We start from the raw sequence: 16918 nt of genomic DNA on the forward strand, positions 1-16918 counted from the left end.
TTTTCCAAACAGTAATCTTTTCATTACTCAGTGAACCCTGAGCCAAAAAGGAAGTAAACCCTCAGCTTCAGATATAGTCTAAGAATTCCAAGTAGGTGGATACTACTCTTGGAGGATATAATCGTCTCTATACTGTGGTTAAAAAAAACCCCACAATATCAAAACCAAAGAACAACAACAATAATGAAAACCACCACAACCACCATTCTTCTGTTCGAAGCATTGACCTCATCTATAGAAAGTACTTATCTGTTGTGAAATTATTTTAAACTTCTCTTTTCTTAAGGGTTTGTAGGGTATTATTTTTGATCCTGTGTCTATTTATAAATTATAGAATTTTATAGTTAAGGAGAAAAATTGCTAGTACTTACAGAATAGAATAAAACTTATGGAAATGTTCATATCCTCCTGCTAAATTGCTTAAGATTTTTCCATCAGGTTTTTACTTTCCTTCATTTTGTTAGCCATGTTTACAGTCTCTTACTGCTGTGGCATGTCTTGCCTTTAATTTAGTGACTAAATATGACAGATGTATAGCAAGCATGCAGTTTTGAAGTTAGTCTAGACATTTTCTTCTCTAACATTTACTCTGTCATTAAATGTTTTCATTTCTGGTTACCAGTTAGTCTTAGGGTTGATTTTGGTTTTGAATTTAAAGTAAGCAATAGCTGCTTACTAATAGTTTCAAGCTTTCCTTGGAGAAAATGCAGTGCCCATCCAATAATCCCTTTAAAATATCTCTGTTAATCTCCTGGAACACTGAGGGCTAGAATATAAAATAATAAATAAAATTCTTTGGATTAAATAGCAAAGACCCCCATGTTTTAGGGAATGAAGGAAAATAGATGCAGGAACAGTCAGTAAACCGAGGCAGCTTACAATACAGAGCAAAAAGGGAACCATAGAACTTCAGGGTTTATTTTGAAAAGCATTTTACAATCTAAATTGTTTTCCTGACCCTATGGATGTGCTGTCACCGTACATGTAGCACCTTTTTTCCTACAATTCTATTCAGTAACACAATTTGAAATCTACATTTTTTTTTCCTGGAAACCCACTTATTAAAGTTAAACCAAAACAAAAGTAGTGTACATGTCTGTGTATTATTAACATTTAGTTAGAAAATGTGATCTATTCAAACTTAAATTTGAAGACTAGCTTAATGGACTGAGATGTTTCTTTAAATACACTTATTTAAAAGATTGATTTAAAAAAGTTCATCTCCCACAACAGAGGTTAAACCGTACACCTGAATAGCCTGAGTGTCCTGTGAGGCTGTGAACTAGTTAGTGGTGACTGACAGGACTACCCAGTGTGCCAATGTGTCTCTTATTTTGATTTATCAGATAACTGGTGAAATGTAACACTCATGGTGTCAGCTTCCTATTTACAGTGTTGTTGGATAAACAAAAACTCCGTAGGACTGTTTGGGATTTTTCACTCATTTGAATTCTTAGTTTGTCCTTTCTTGTAATGTCCCTGTTTCTAATTAACAGCCTTTAAGAGGGGATTAATTCTCTTTTTGCCTTTAACAAATAGACCATGGCCATTTTTACATTCTGGGTGGGTCTTTCTACTGTAATTACAATTTATGCTACAGAAACATAAAAATAAAAACATATATTTTTGCCTTTCTTCCAAGCTTAGGTTGGTCTCCTTAACTGAAATAAGTTGTATACGAACATGATTTTACACTGTGTGGAATTAAATTTTTACTATAGTATGAAAAATTCAAAAGCCTCCTTGTGGGATCTCATATAGCTTTGCTGATAAAAACTGCCAACATAGGGAGGGAATTCTCAGTTTTGACACTCCAAAATTCTAAGTGTTTCTAAATTATTAAATTCTAAATTCATTTTACTAAAGACATTACTTTAGGTGAAAATATGCCAAGTAACCCAAAGGACCCACTAATCCAAAGTAACCCACACTTACATAAGTTACCCTGGATTTCCACTCTTATTAGACAGTAAGAAATATGGACCCCCAGGGAAGTTCTATCTCACCCCTAAACTTTCCCTCAACATAGATAAGAGTAACAAAATATCTTTCCAAACTCTATTTAGGCAACAGCTTGTGACATTTTCTTCATTATTTCCTACTTATGATGTCATTGTTAAAATATAACATTTGGTATTGTGTAGTACCAAGACAGAATTAAACTTTTACCTCCATCAGAATAAACAATTACTCTCCAAACTTACTCATGCATGGAATTCTTATCCAACAGATTCTTTATATGACTAAATTTAGAGATGGATAAGGTTCACGACTACTGAAATTTACTGATGTTATCAGACTTCTCTCCTTTACTGTTCTGTTAGTTTTCAATTTTCATCAGTTATCCTGCATGAAAAACACTAAGAAAAACCTTTATTACAGAAATGGAATCTGACAGATATAATATTGTCTATTATGAATTACTGAAAATTTACTTTCATGCATTCTAAATAGGATGAATAAATTATAAACAACCTGATACTTCAAGTTATGTTTACCCATTCATAATAAAATACCTGGAAGTTATAAAAAGGTGAAGTGCTTAGCATCCATTTCTTCTCAAATCAACAACCTGGTGACTTTAAAACAAAATTCTACAACTTCCATTCATTTGCATTATTTTCTCCTGAAATCACAGGAATCTGAATATAGTTAAAGTATGAATCTAGCATGTAATGCAGAGTGACGGGGTGTGAAAAGCAATCCCTTTGTATTTTAAATACTGCAATGGGTAACATGATGTTGGAATGAAATAAAGAGAGTGCTACTGCTGACCTGTTGGAGGCAGACAGGGTGAGGTCAGGGTTATTTTCCCAAAGACCTTACTGCATACACAGTTACACTTTTCTTACAAGTTAGATCATTGGCTGATGTTTATCTGAAACTTCGCATGTCCCAAAGTTGTGCTGAGATGTTCCCTCTCCTTTTACAGTATAGGAGCAACAACAGGATGCCTTCATCAAAGCATGTAGAAGCCTCACACCGGACATTTTAAAGGATTCCGTTCAAAGTACTTGAATAAGACTTTGTACATGACCTACATGAACTTTTCATGACCCACAGACTGTGCCATCAATAATTCATTGTGGTTTTTTTACCTTGCAAGTTTACTCACTTATAAAAAATCATATTAACAAAAAAGCAATAAATAACAAGAAGGGAATCTTGTGATATCCTCAGAAATATCAGCTTAAGCTAGATTCACTAATATTGTTCATTAGTTATTTTATTTTTATTTTATTTGCATGGCCATCTAATGTGATTAAATGCTGTGGGTTAACACTGGTAGTCAACCAAGCACCACACAGCTGCTCGCTCATTCTGCCCATGGTGGAATGGAGGACAGAATTGGAAGGGCAGAGGGTAGAAATCTGTGTGTTGAGATAAAGACAGTTTAATAGGTAAAGCAAAAGCTGAGTGCAAAAGCAAAGCAAAATAAGGAATTTTACACTACTTCGCATCAGTAGGCAGGTATTCAGCCATCTCCAGGAAAGCAGGGGTCCATCGTGCATAAAGGTTACATGGGAGGACAAATACCATAACCCCTCCATACCTTTTAGTTTTCCTCCAGCTTTCATTTCTGAACATGACATTTTGTGGTATGGAGTATCCCTTTGGTCAGCTGGGGTCAGCTTTCCTGGCAGTGTCTCCTCTCAACTGCTCATCCACTCCCAGCCTACTCACTGGTGAGGCAGCAAGAGAAGCAGAAACGGCCTTGACCCTGTGTGAGCACTGCTCAGCAATAGCTCGAGCAGTGGTGTGTTATCAACTTTATTGGTCATAAATCCAAAACAGCACAATACAAGCTGTTATGAAGAAAATTAACTCTATCCCAGCCAAAACCAGTACAATAACAAAATGGCAACTCAGGAGATACTTCTCTGGACAAAAGCAGTAAGAACTCTTGCAAAGTTGGGATAAAAACCAGGAAAACTTCCAAAGATCTGTAAACAGTTACCCAAAATACCTCAAAACAAAACTTTACTCCACATCAGGCAGAACAAGAGATAGGGTACCAAATAGCCACTGCAACATGAGCTAAAATATCACTTATGTAACATAAATTAAGGAAAATAATCCTAAGATTTAAGTATGCTTTGCTGGAGTTTGGAAAGAAAAAGTTAATAAAGCATGACTTCAAAAGAGAAGCTGCTGTACTCAAAGAGGAAGAAACAACTTTCTAAATATGCAGGAAAGACATTTTGGGCATGTACAATTAGTTATACCATTTACTCACCTACCAACATATCTCTCCACATAGTACAGTTTTCATTTATTTTAATTTCTCTTCCTTTATGTGAGTTGATTAGCTTCAGGATAAGATGTGCTCAAAAGTGTTGATATCTTTCTGAATTGCCTGACTAAGTCAGGGCAGGGCAGGGATTTTCAAAAGTGAGAATTATATCCACATTGATAAGATTGTCAGTGTTTTCGTGGATCAACTAAACAGGAAGAATGAAAAATGTAAAATGTTCCCTTAAAAATCAGAAAACACTGTAAAACTTCTATGAGAGAATTCCATGAGTCAAGTTGTGTCATTCCTGTTCTAAAAATGCTGCTCTGGCTGGAAATAACAGCAATGGCAACATAAGAACATGGTAACTGTTTTGTTTGTTTGTTTGTTTGTTTTGTTTTGTTTTTTTGTTCTGAAAACTCAAAACAGATTGTCCGGATTTGGGGATTTAGTTTCAAAATTTCATTTCACTTTTCTAATCTCTAACTCTTCGAGATTTTCTGCAATACATACATTTAAATTATAAAAAGAACAGCATAAAAAGGCTGTAAGAACTGTACTACATAGAAGTATTTCTATACAAGGTTGAAGTCACATCTGCAATATTGTTGTTTTCTATGTGATTCTTTTGGTGAGACAAGTATGACACAAGTCCAAGAATTTGAATGCTTATAAAGACTGAAAACTGGACCAATTGCTAGTGAGAGACTCTCAATTGCACAAACATGTAAAACTGAACTGTTTTGCAGTGAGACTGACTATTACATGCATTCCATAAAACATAAGGATTATTATAAAACTATTCTTTCTTTTTATATTTGAGGAAAGTTCTATTTGTAATTGGAAATTGTGTTCAAGGGACTAATTCAGCACCCTGTGAAAGTAGCAGTTACTAGTAAAAGCTTTCAGTCCATTTCCTTCTCATACTGTCAGTGATCTTCAGTATATCTCTTTCCACACCATAGGACCTGACTTTCAATCCCCTCTGGACGTCAAATAACAATAGTTTAACTGACAGGAAGCAAGACAAATTTCACAATAGTCTTTAAAAAATATTTAGTTCTGATTTTATTTATCTTCTGACATGCAACCGATTTCCATATTAAATATCAAGCTTAGAAGACAGAGGTTAGGGATACTTTAGATATTTAGGAACCTGAAGATGCTTAATATTGCATCATTTTGCTTTGTCACACATCCATGGAACCAAATCTAATTTAAGGACCAGATGGTCCTTACCATTAATGTAAATTTTAGTTAATCTGAGGACCTGAGCCTTCTCACTTCGGAAACATATACTGTCTGTAGTGGGTTCGTACCATAATGGCTCCAGGAGTCCAAGACCTGAAGAAACAACAGTTACTTCAGATTTACAAAACTGCTGTATTTAAAACTGAGGAGATCCTGTTGTTCCAGTGAAGTTGCACAGGTTTGCCCACTGACTTCAATGAGAACAAGAGTAAGATCAGGCTCCATATTTCCTTCCACTTTTAGCTGTTAATTTGCTGTATCGAACAAACAGATTGCATATTTCGACATGAGGCTTAATAGCACTGAACCCTTTGAAGCACACAAGATGATGGTTAATGGGTTAAAGGCTCCCCACTTCTCTCTTCTACACACTAAAATCTGGAATTACAAAAAAGGTCTTGATCTCTGGAAACCGTGCCTTGTTAAATTTCCTTAGCAGTCAAGATGGTACTGTGTAGTATTACATGTGGTTACCGTTAGTCACATCCTTGCTGTAAGTTACCATCGTGTAGCTAAGGTAATAAGATGTGACAAAAGGCAGCATGACAAGTCAGTCTGGGTAGTTTTCCTTGGAATATAAAAAAGTATATGAGAAGAGGCTTATGCTGCTTTTCACTAGCCATGTGTTCATGGATGTAATGAACATCCATTAGCTTTGAGCTGCACTTACCTTTAAAAAGAAAAGGGAAGATCCCAGGTAACAGCAAAAAAATCTGCTAGGGACAAATGGTGAAGCAAGGCAGAGTGGGACAGCTTGTAGAATTCATCTCAAGTCATTTATTTGGCCACAATTACTTTACAAATACACTTAAAAAATTATATGAAAAAACCTTCAAACTGCAATTTGCCATTTAGGCCCAAGAAACACTAGGATACTGTGGTAATTGCCCATAAGGTGAGATTTTACAGTCGTGCATGTGCAAAATGATTCTGCTGCTTTACAGTCTTGACCTCCAAAATTAAGATTTTCAAAATGGGCAATTTTACATGTCCTCCATTTTTCCAGCACAGATACAGTGTGGTCTTCTTCATTTTGTTTTATTGATGCAGCTAGGTTTTCTTAATTGCCTTAAAAATTGCAGTTACTCTGACGGGATTTTGAATAAAAGGAGGAGTATGGAGAAAATGAAATTTTTTTTCCATAAAAAAGAGTAAAATATACAACCGTTCTTAATGACAGAAGGTTAGAAACATTTCAAAGGGCCTTTCACACCTGTATCGTTTCCCATAGATTATAGAACTTCCAGAAGTAGCTGCAGGCAAAAAATTATTTCAGTAATTATTGGGAGTGTGAATAAAAGGTTAAAAAACCCACACAACTCAGTTATAATCTGGTGTTTAGATATAGTATTACAGTAGTCATATGAAAAAGCTAGAGGAAAATGGCAATTATTTTGGAAAGGTGTTTGTTGTTTTTTTGGGGTTTTTTTTGTGTTTGTGTTTTTTTTTTTTTTTAATTTATTTATTTTTTTAACCTTGTCCTTAAAAGAAAAAAAAGCACAAACAGACAACATTTTGCTAAATTTATATTCTGACTTCTGTTGTAAAATCAAAGTAGGCTTGAATTTTACAAAGCCATGTGATGGCAGAGATAAGTTTTGATAGAGATATATGAATTTTCATTGGTGGCCATAGTACTGAAACAGAAATTTTAAACAAAAAAAATCCATTCTGATTTAATAAACACTTTAGCAGCTGAAGCCACAGAGGATTAATAAATTCTAACTGAAAACCCTATTCTGTGATTTGGCAAAAAACCAAATAGTTTTGAAAAATGAAACACAAGGATACAAATAGACCTTGAAGGGGCATAATATATTGTAGAAGTGTGGTTTAGGTGCTTTCTCAGTCCTTCATTAATTTTGGATTTGTTTTCTGTTAAAGTCATTGCTGCGTAACGTAATTTGTTTAACATTTTCCTATGTAAAACACCAGACACCCTTATAAAGGGATGATACTTTGGCTCTTGTATTCACAGAAGTCAACTACAACACACCTCTTATTTTTGAAATGAGATTTTACTGTATAGTTGTATTCTGAAAAACAGGCAGCATCATCTCTATTAAGATACAGAACAAGACCTCTGTAGTCATGTAACTTGTAAAAAAATTGGAGAACACTATTTTTAAAATGTTAATTGCTTGTAGATAACTGTATCAGTGGGAATTTAATATATTTTGAAAAAGATTTAAGAAAATAGGAATTTTGCAATTCTGTTTCCTTTTCCCCATTTTTAAATAAAGGTAAAATCAGTTTCAATTTGTATGTGCCCTTTTCCTTCTGCCTGTTTTTTTTACCTTAATCCAGCCATTTTTGAAAAGAAAAATGAAAGGTCCTTGTAACTTCTAAAGCTGAAGGAAGTTGGAAAAGTTGTAGTGACAAATTTGAGTTTTCCCAAGAACTCCTCAAAGTTGGAGGCTATAAGAGTTACCAACCAGAGAAAATAAAATAGAAAGCCCAATCTCAGGCATTCCAAAAAAGTTAAAAATATGGCACTTTAGCAGTGAACCAGTTAAAAGATATGCCACTGACTACAGATTAACTCAGATGTTGGGTCTGTGTAATGGAAATTTAATTTTTCACAAATTTTGCTCAGTTTAGGAATTGTAGAATCATTTAGGTTGGAAAGGACCTTTAAGATAATTGAGTCCAACTCTAAGGACTGGGAAGGACTTGTCCTTTCCAGCAGCAAACCTGTGGTTCCAATGGTGTGTGCTTCAGGATATCATCTAGACCACGCATGGAGGTGGAGGTCAGATCAACAGCTCCAGCCAGAGGAGGTGATTGTCCCATCCTGTCCAACCACCTGCATTAGGAGGCCATTCACTCCTTCTCCTTTCCCATTTCATACCAAGGTTGTCTCCATCTCATCCAGTTCTGGTGTAGTCATGGGCATAAAATGCAGCTGTTAAAAATATTCATACTAACCATGCTGACTGCGGAATTGGGACCAGACCAGAGCCACAAAACATTTTACATGAATCAGTGAGAACCAGAACAACATGTCTGACTTTATCCTTATTGTACAGAATTGGTGCATTATGTTCCCCTTCACAAGCTTCAGAAATTTACCTTCTGAATACTGGTGTATTGTACTAATTCTACTGTGGGGTTAGAAAGATTTTCAGCCCATAGCTACTCTTATATCTTATCTTTCCCATGTATATTTTTGCCTTTTCAGATATCTAAAAGCTATTGATTTTCTCAGTTGCTAACATAGCTTTGAACAGAAATAACCTCATGGAGTGTTTTATTTCTTGCTCCTCTCAAGACTTGCTCTGTGATTATGTGCAAGTTCTATTGGCTGGAACATGCGCTAGTCTTCAAAATGTGAACAAAATATCACCATAAGGAACATGGTGGAAAGGTTGAGATGTGCATCCTCTTAGCTCATGGATCCTATTTGCTGTACTTAGTGCACAATGCACATGGAAGGGATCTGAAATCGCATTAGTGGGGGTAACCGAGAAATATTAAGCTATTCATAGTCACAAGAAGGCCTAGGTGGAGGAATGTGCTCTTTTGCAGATCTTTTGCAAGGTGACAGATGGGAATTCAACCAATCTATTTTTCTGTTTCTAGTTCTAAGAAGAAAGAATAGCGGTCCTGTTGTGACAATTCATAAAACATTCTGCAGTTGTTCTGAATATCTGAGTAGAATTTGTGAAGGAAGTGTTTTTCCTGTGTTGAATTAACTTAATTTTAATAGAATAGGTAGTTAATTTGGACTAGGAAATGAAGAGTCCTGTCTATCTTGGTTCTACTTTACTCTTAATTGGTTTGATTTTGATATTGTGAATAATTATGTTTGATAATAGTTTAGGGGTTTTTTTCTTGTTTTTTTTTTTTTTTTTTTTTTACAGAGACAGATGCTGATAATAAAAAAGTTACTGTCAAACATTTCACTAAGAAATTAATCACATCTAGTACAATGTAGTATTTTGTTTTGGTTTATATTTCTGAGATTTGAATTAAAATCAAATCTAATTTCATCCTGTGCTTAATTTAGTTTCCTAAAAAAGAGTTTTAAATATATCACCTACTGCCATTTACCAATCTGTACTTACACACGATCTTTCTCCATAATACATGCATATATTAACAGTCACTATGTGTTAATAATCATACAAATGTAGGGGGAAAAAAAAAGTGTATTTTTGTCAATAGTTGTAACTGCTGTCATTTCATAAAATGTGTATATAAAGAATTTTAGTTATTACATTGAAATGTGTTTTCTAGAGAATTATTTCCAGTCTGAGTAACCATATGGAAGCAGAAAACCATTAAAAAAATGAAAATAAGATGGTTTATATCACCTGCATAACTTGTTTTATTCTCTGCCTCCAGGCTTCAAAACCCACTTCCCATATTTTTTCCTTTCTTTAAAAATAATGTACATCAGTTTAATTTATCCCAGGTCCCAACAGAAGGATCAGATTTTAGGCATTTAATGCTGTGGCTTCAAATCCAATTTTGCAGTGTTCATCATTTCAGAAGTGGCAGAATCCAAAGTAAGCTTAAAGAAAAAAAAAAAAAAAAGACCAAAAAAAAGAAACAAAAAAACCTGAAGCTTCTCAGTGTGTACACTCTTTCTCTTTTTTTTTTTTTTTTGTACAGTTTAGTATGAAGTTGTAACGTGATGAATTTTTCTGAAGGTGTTGGGAATAATTGTCATTTTAAGAATAGTTTCTCTTTCAAAAGAAGCAAAATTTTGAAGGATAGCTTTGTGTGTATGTGCAAATTTTTGTGTACTTCTTCTGCTGAGCCCTATTGAAAGCAGTGCACAGGACAACAGTATTTCAGATTATCAGGAAAAAAAAAATCACTTGAATGCAGAGTGTAAAATAATCCCTTTGCTGCTGAATGTAAGTGTGCAGAAGCCGGTATAATATGACATATTCTTCCTCCTCATGGGATTGCTTGAGCAGTTTTGGATATATTTCAGACTTGTCTTCCAGTTGCATGATACAGTAGCATTGTTTTTATTTTGAAAGTAGCATTAGCAGGACACAAAACGAAAAACTGTTTCAGATAATCTCTACTGTCTCTGTGACGTGTCCAGGAACAATTGTTGCCACCTGGGCCACTCTGCACAGATCAGTTCACTTTCCTGTTGTCTTTATTTGCCTGGTCAAGTCTACCATCCTCAGGGGATTACCAGCTGCATTTCGATCATCCGTAGGGTGCAAGCCCTATAGCAAAGATCCTAAGCAGAGAAAAGAATACTATCATGGGCTCATTGGCAATGCTGCTTTCAGCAGGTAGAATTTGCTTTGGAAATCTCTCCATGCTCCTCAGTGAACAGCAAGTGCTATTCACAGGTTAGATTTTGTTGACTTCAAAAGTGGGTCTGTTACTCAAAATCAGTGTTGGTTCTTCAGGGCAAACAGAGAACTGGAATGAGCAATGATTGTTTTTTGGGTCCACATGGAGGTTGTGATTGATGGAGACCAGAAGGGAACTTTACTTACTGGGAGAAAAGAAGTGTTGGTAGAGGGTTTCACAAGTGTGGTAAATGATTCGTAAGAACAAGATTGTAATTGCCACATACGTGCTTGTCAGTAACAGAAAATACACGTTATTATATGTGTTTGGATACCTATTTGCCCTTCCCAGAAAATCCTGCTTCCCTTGGGCTATTATCCCTCAGGGAAATTTGTAGTTGGTTGTAAACCAAATATAAATTTAATAAATGAAATGGGGAATTGTGGACCAAAAATTTGTCATATGGATTTTTTTACTGCACAAAGTTATCTCTAGGAGGAAATTTGGGTACAGAGTAAATCAGCAGTAGTGGTACCACCGAGGTTGCAGGCATAACAACAAAGCATCACCTTCTTTGTGATCATGGTAAAATTAACTGAATTGACTGCCAGTTCCTCAGAGGCTGACAGAAGGTTGCATGGGGGACCTATTTTTTATTTTGGAAAGAAGCCAAAGCTTTATGGATACAGAAGGTGAAATACCTTCTTCACCATGAATGGACTCCTACACGTCAGGGTCCAGATACATTACTGAGGCGATGTGAAAAAGTTCATGCTAATACTACTTCTAGGTATGCTTGGAGGATGTTCATCAGCTGAGTGTCACAGTCCTAGACTAACTTTATTTTAAAGTGGGTGGAGAAAACATACATCATCCATCTTAACATAGTAATCCCTTCTAAAAAAATTTAAAATAAGAGATTTTTTTTTTATTTTAGCTGAGTTGCAGCTTATTGTTTGTATGCAGCTTCCTTATATTGACTTTTTTTTTGGTAAGATATGTAGAATGCTAAAATTCACCCACTTTTAAACAAAGTGTAGCTAAAAATAATCTAGACACATGATATTGAAGCTGCTCTTGTGCTACTCATTTAAGTCTAAATTTAATCAAGACCACATTTTATTTATACATTTCATGCCTTAAACTCATTTAAACTTTTAGTCAGATTTCATTAGAGGAAATACTACCGTGCACATCATGCAGTAGTAAAGCTAATGTGCTTCAGGAATTTGAAAGGATTTAGAGATCGGAGGGTCTGATTTCAAAATTTCTTTTTCTGCTTGGTGCTTGGAGCAGGTCTGTATGCTGCACATAGTTTGTTTCCTAGGACACTAATACAGTCAGTATGCCCTCTACAAATGTGTAAACACAGACATGCTCTGTAATCAGTGCGTTTGGTGTCTTAAGGCAAGATTATGTTTTTTTTAGGAAATGCAATTTATGTTCAAGATTAAATTTCTCCTCCAGACTGATAACGTTTTGAGGTTGAATGAGATCATAAATATTGTGTCCTGGCTTCTTGTTCTCCATCTTACGTCTTCATTCCTTTTTTCAGAGCTCTAGGAAAGGAGTACTGAAAGAAATGTATCTATAATGATTTACCTACACAAAAATATAATCTGCAAGGCTCAATAATGTACAAATAAAAAAATATGTATCTGAAATTTTGGACAACTACAAGAACACCGCTAATCAACATTGCTGTTTCATTCTGATTTCTTCTAAGGTTAAGAAAAACCCACCCGACTAAACAAAATACCTCGCACATAAGAAAACAGTAACAGCCCTAAATGAATTAAACTGTTCTTGTTTGTCAGATCCATTTATGTCACATTCTCCCTGATTGATACTGAGTCACCCCACTGCCTAGGAAGTTGAGGAAACTTCAAGTTGTGTCTTTTATTTTAACTAAAATAGGGAAATATATATTCTAGATTTGCAAAGCAGGTTCATTTATTTCTACTATCAAAAAAGAAAGTAGAAATAGAAAGAAAAATCTAAAAAGACAGATTAAAAAAATCACCACCATCTGCTTTTTCAAGTAAAGCAATTGGACTTCACTGTAGTGTGGGGCCTTTTCCCTCCTGCTGTGATTTCACCATAGTCCTCGAGAATGGAATTTTGACATTCTCATATGCATTGTATCTTAAAGTGCTGAAAAGCCAGTATATGGCAAAGCTTTAGTGACCCAAGGCATATTTGAACTTGTGATCTAGAGATGAAAGTCTTCAGATTCAATTCCCAGTCTCATGACTCATCTAGTTCCCCAGCATAATTTTGGTTTGGGAAAGAAGTTTTTGAATTACGAGTGTGTAAAAAACTTTCTGACAGAATTGCAATTTAAAAACAGAATGACCTGATTTACAGACATGTTGAACCCTCAGGGTCCCACTGAATTAAGAGTATGTAACAGTCAGAAAAGCAAACACTCAGAAAAGCAGACCTTACTTAGCACCTGTCTTCATAACACTGTGCAAAAGGTAAACAAATTGCTGTAGGATCTAAGAATCATGATCACAGATGCAGATATGCAGCCAGGCTTGGAAAGGAATGGCTTCTACAGCATCATTCCTTCTATCCTCTATCCTTCTATCCTGTGAAGAAACCACTACAAAGGAGCTTTTGAAGACTCTGGACATGTGGTGTGTCCTGAAGGGCTAATGAGAGCAGGAACTCTTTCTTTCTGACAGCAGAGAGTGTGATTATATCCCTGATCTCTGATTGTACCCCTTTTCGTCTCCATGTCTTTTGAGGGAAAGATCTTTCTCTCCCCCTTAACAACAACTGTTATGGTGGAAATCTATTTTCACGCAAGCTCAAGTGCTTTGTTTCTCTGACAGAAAGTTTTTTTTTGCAACAGAGTCAGGCAATCAGAGGGTGTGTGAGGAAACTTAGAGCTGCAAAAAAGAAATGAAATCTCCCCTGTTATGTATGTTATGTTGGTTCACGTCTCAAGCCAAACACCTCAGTGGTATCCACATCACATAAGTCAGCTCACCCTCAGAGCAAGCAGCCTCTCCAAGAGGATAATTGCAGGCACTCATATTCATGCTCAAATCTACCTTTATTTAACATACTCAAATCCTGCCTACCTTAGCACTATGAACACAGGTTGTGAGAGCTGTGTTCTGGGGTAACTCAAAGACCATGCTCATGCACAGCCAACAAAAGCAATGCAATTGTTCTTGTAGGTCTTAGATAACCTCTTAGTAGTTGAGCTCCCTTGTGACTACATAGTCATACCAACCATTATTCCTTACAGAAGAATTTTTGGAATGTGGTAGCTAAGTTAAAAATAATTTTAACCACAGTATTCCAGAGAGGTATTGCCAAGACAAAGAAATCATGAGATCAGTGAAGTGGCAAAATAATTTATTTGAGAGATCTCTGTTAACTGGAATATTTATGAGCTCCTCTCCTTTTGCATCTTAAGAATGTTAAGCACAGATTATAGTGCTTTTGTGTACCAAAAGATGCTTTACTGATAAAATGAAAAATAAATTACTTCTGGCTTGAGCTAGGTAAAATATGCCTCATCATAACTTGGATTAACGGGTATAGACATTATAACTAATATACGAAGCTTCAGTGGAAATTCTTTGCTGGTGTCATGAGGCCTGTTTGGTGGAAATAGATGTGTAATTAAACTTTAATGTAGCCTAAGAAAGAGCTAAGATGCAATAAATGAAAAATACAAACAGAAAAGACAGCTATAGTAGTTACTAGCACTTTATGTAGTTACACCTGTCCCTCACTACCTTTGAATAGCACAAGACGATTATATTGATTTAACATATATCATCTATTTTCTTCTTAAAAAAAAGACAGCATATTATCCTGCAAGCAACTGAAAAATTCTCATAACACGAATAAGAAAGACAGATATAATTTTTTAATAGAAGACTTACTACAGCGGCTTGAAAATAGAAAGAAGGATTAGAAAAATTCTGTGGCTAGCCTAAGATGCAGAGGGATTACATCTCTGGGTCAGATTACTAGTGAAGGTTGAAAGCACTACTTTTTGACCTGGTTTGAGTCCAGGAGATTTAGATTTCTGCAGAGGTTTTGGTCAGCCAGATTTTGTGAATGCTGGAATTAAGTTGCCTGTTTCAGGTAGAAATCAAATATAATTGCTAGATTTACCATAGTTTTAGACAAAGTCGTTATTGCTTCCCACGATCTTTGGAGAAGCAAGTGGTTAATTTTCAGTTTGATCCATGTTCAAACACTACTACTACTAAAAGTGTGAGCAATAAAATACTTTGGGATGAAGCCTGACTATGCTTTTGCTTTCAACTGAGATCCCAAATGACATGAGTTTCTTGTGGGTCTTTATTTTATATCAATCAGTTTATACAACCTTAATGCACTTTGAATTTAAGAAAACAAGATATAGGCATAATAAATAATTTTTAAAGCTGGAGTGTTTCTTTCATCCACTGGGTGTCACCGTAAGGCAACAACACTGGGTTTGGAAATCTCAGTAAAAAGTTTGTCAGATCAGAGATTTTGTATTTATTTCAGAAGGCTACAATGGGATAATGCTACCTGCTAAACACTGAAGAAAGCCCCATTTAGCTCTCAGGTCAACAGAAAGATGCCTACCCCCCAGTGAATATCAGATCAGGTCTCAGGGTGCTCACAAACAAAACCCACCCAAACTATAGAGCCCAACAGGCTATTTCTATCAAATATTTCTAAGTGAATTTTAAGTTTCCATACCGGTACTCATGAAATAATTAAATGAATGAACTTTCATGAAAAACTGAAGGTTTCACTGAAATGTTTCATTTAGGAACAGAGGATGGGGTTCAATCATTTCTAGAACAATTGCTGTAAGGAAGAACATTTTACCTGAATTCAGAGAAAATTTATCATAGCTTCACCAGTCTATGCCATTTCAACCTTTCCATTAAAACACTTGCATCCAAGCTGTCAGTCATCTGTCAAGGAGCAACAACTAATGGGAGTCCCACGTAACTCGTAGACAGAAATCATAGCATTACTCCCTTCACCTGTAGCAGTTACAGCTGGATCTGATTGCCACCTGAATGGCCTGTGGCTACATCACAGTATCACAGTATCACAGTATGTTTGGGATTGGAAGGCACCTCGAAAGATCATCTAGTCCAATCCCCCTGCTGGAGCAGGAACGCCTAGGTGAGGTCGCAGAGGAATGTGTCCAGGCAGGCTTTGAATGTCTCCAGAGTAGGAGACTCCACAACCTCCCTGGGTAGCCTGTTCCAGTGCTCTGTCAACCTCACTGAGAAGAAGTTTTTTCTCAAATTTAAGTGGAACCTCTTGTGTTCCAGCTTGATCCCATTACTCCTTGTCCTATCATTGTTTGTCACTGTCAATAGCCTGGATAGTAATTGGTTCTATTGGTTAAAATTTATGCTATTCTGGATCCTTATCAACAATTCCTCCAGTGTATGTTATGAAAAAAAAAAATATTGAGAAGTTCTGTGAGACTGTGAGGCTCTGTAAAGTAGACAATATTTCTTTGCTACTTATGAACCTCCGAATGGAAATGTAACAGTTTCTCTGTAGCCTCTGGTTTTCTTCAGTCCAGTTTTTCTATGGGAACTATCTTCTCTGGCAACAGGAGAAGATATTTTGTGAAAACTGTTGAATTTTCATCCCAATATGACTAATACAGAATTGAAAAAAAAAAAAGACATAAAACAAGAAAAAACACTGAAAATGCCAGTAACACCAAGTAGGTCAGGACTCCAACCTGAGATGTCTGGGAGTGAATAACTCTTCTGAAATTGGTCCCCTGCCCTCCAGTCTCCCAAAAGAAGCCCATGACCTGCTCTGTTGGGGTTTTGTATATGCTCTGTGCCTACATTCTGAAGCTTTCAGAAGTTATCGTGTGTATCCGTCTTAGGGCTAAGTAGGACTGCGCATCTTGAGCATCAGTAACATGGTGCAGAGAGGATTCCACCTTCCTGATGAATTCTTTAGCTTTAGACTGAGATGTTGTTCATTAGCCATTTTTAGGAATAACTATTGTTTGTATTACTCTATCTAAAATTACAAGTTAGCTCTTGTCACCTCTATACTGATAAAGAACATGTTTGGTCAGCTTAGGATGTGAAATGATGACCCTTAAAATTTCTTTGAAAGGATCCAAACCCTCTGCATAAACTAAAGTAGTAGAAGGGT

Source organism: Patagioenas fasciata, chromosome 1 (assembly GCF_037038585.1).
Source record: "Patagioenas fasciata isolate bPatFas1 chromosome 1, bPatFas1.hap1, whole genome shotgun sequence".
NCBI classification, from domain to species: Eukaryota; Metazoa; Chordata; class Aves; order Columbiformes; family Columbidae; genus Patagioenas; species Patagioenas fasciata.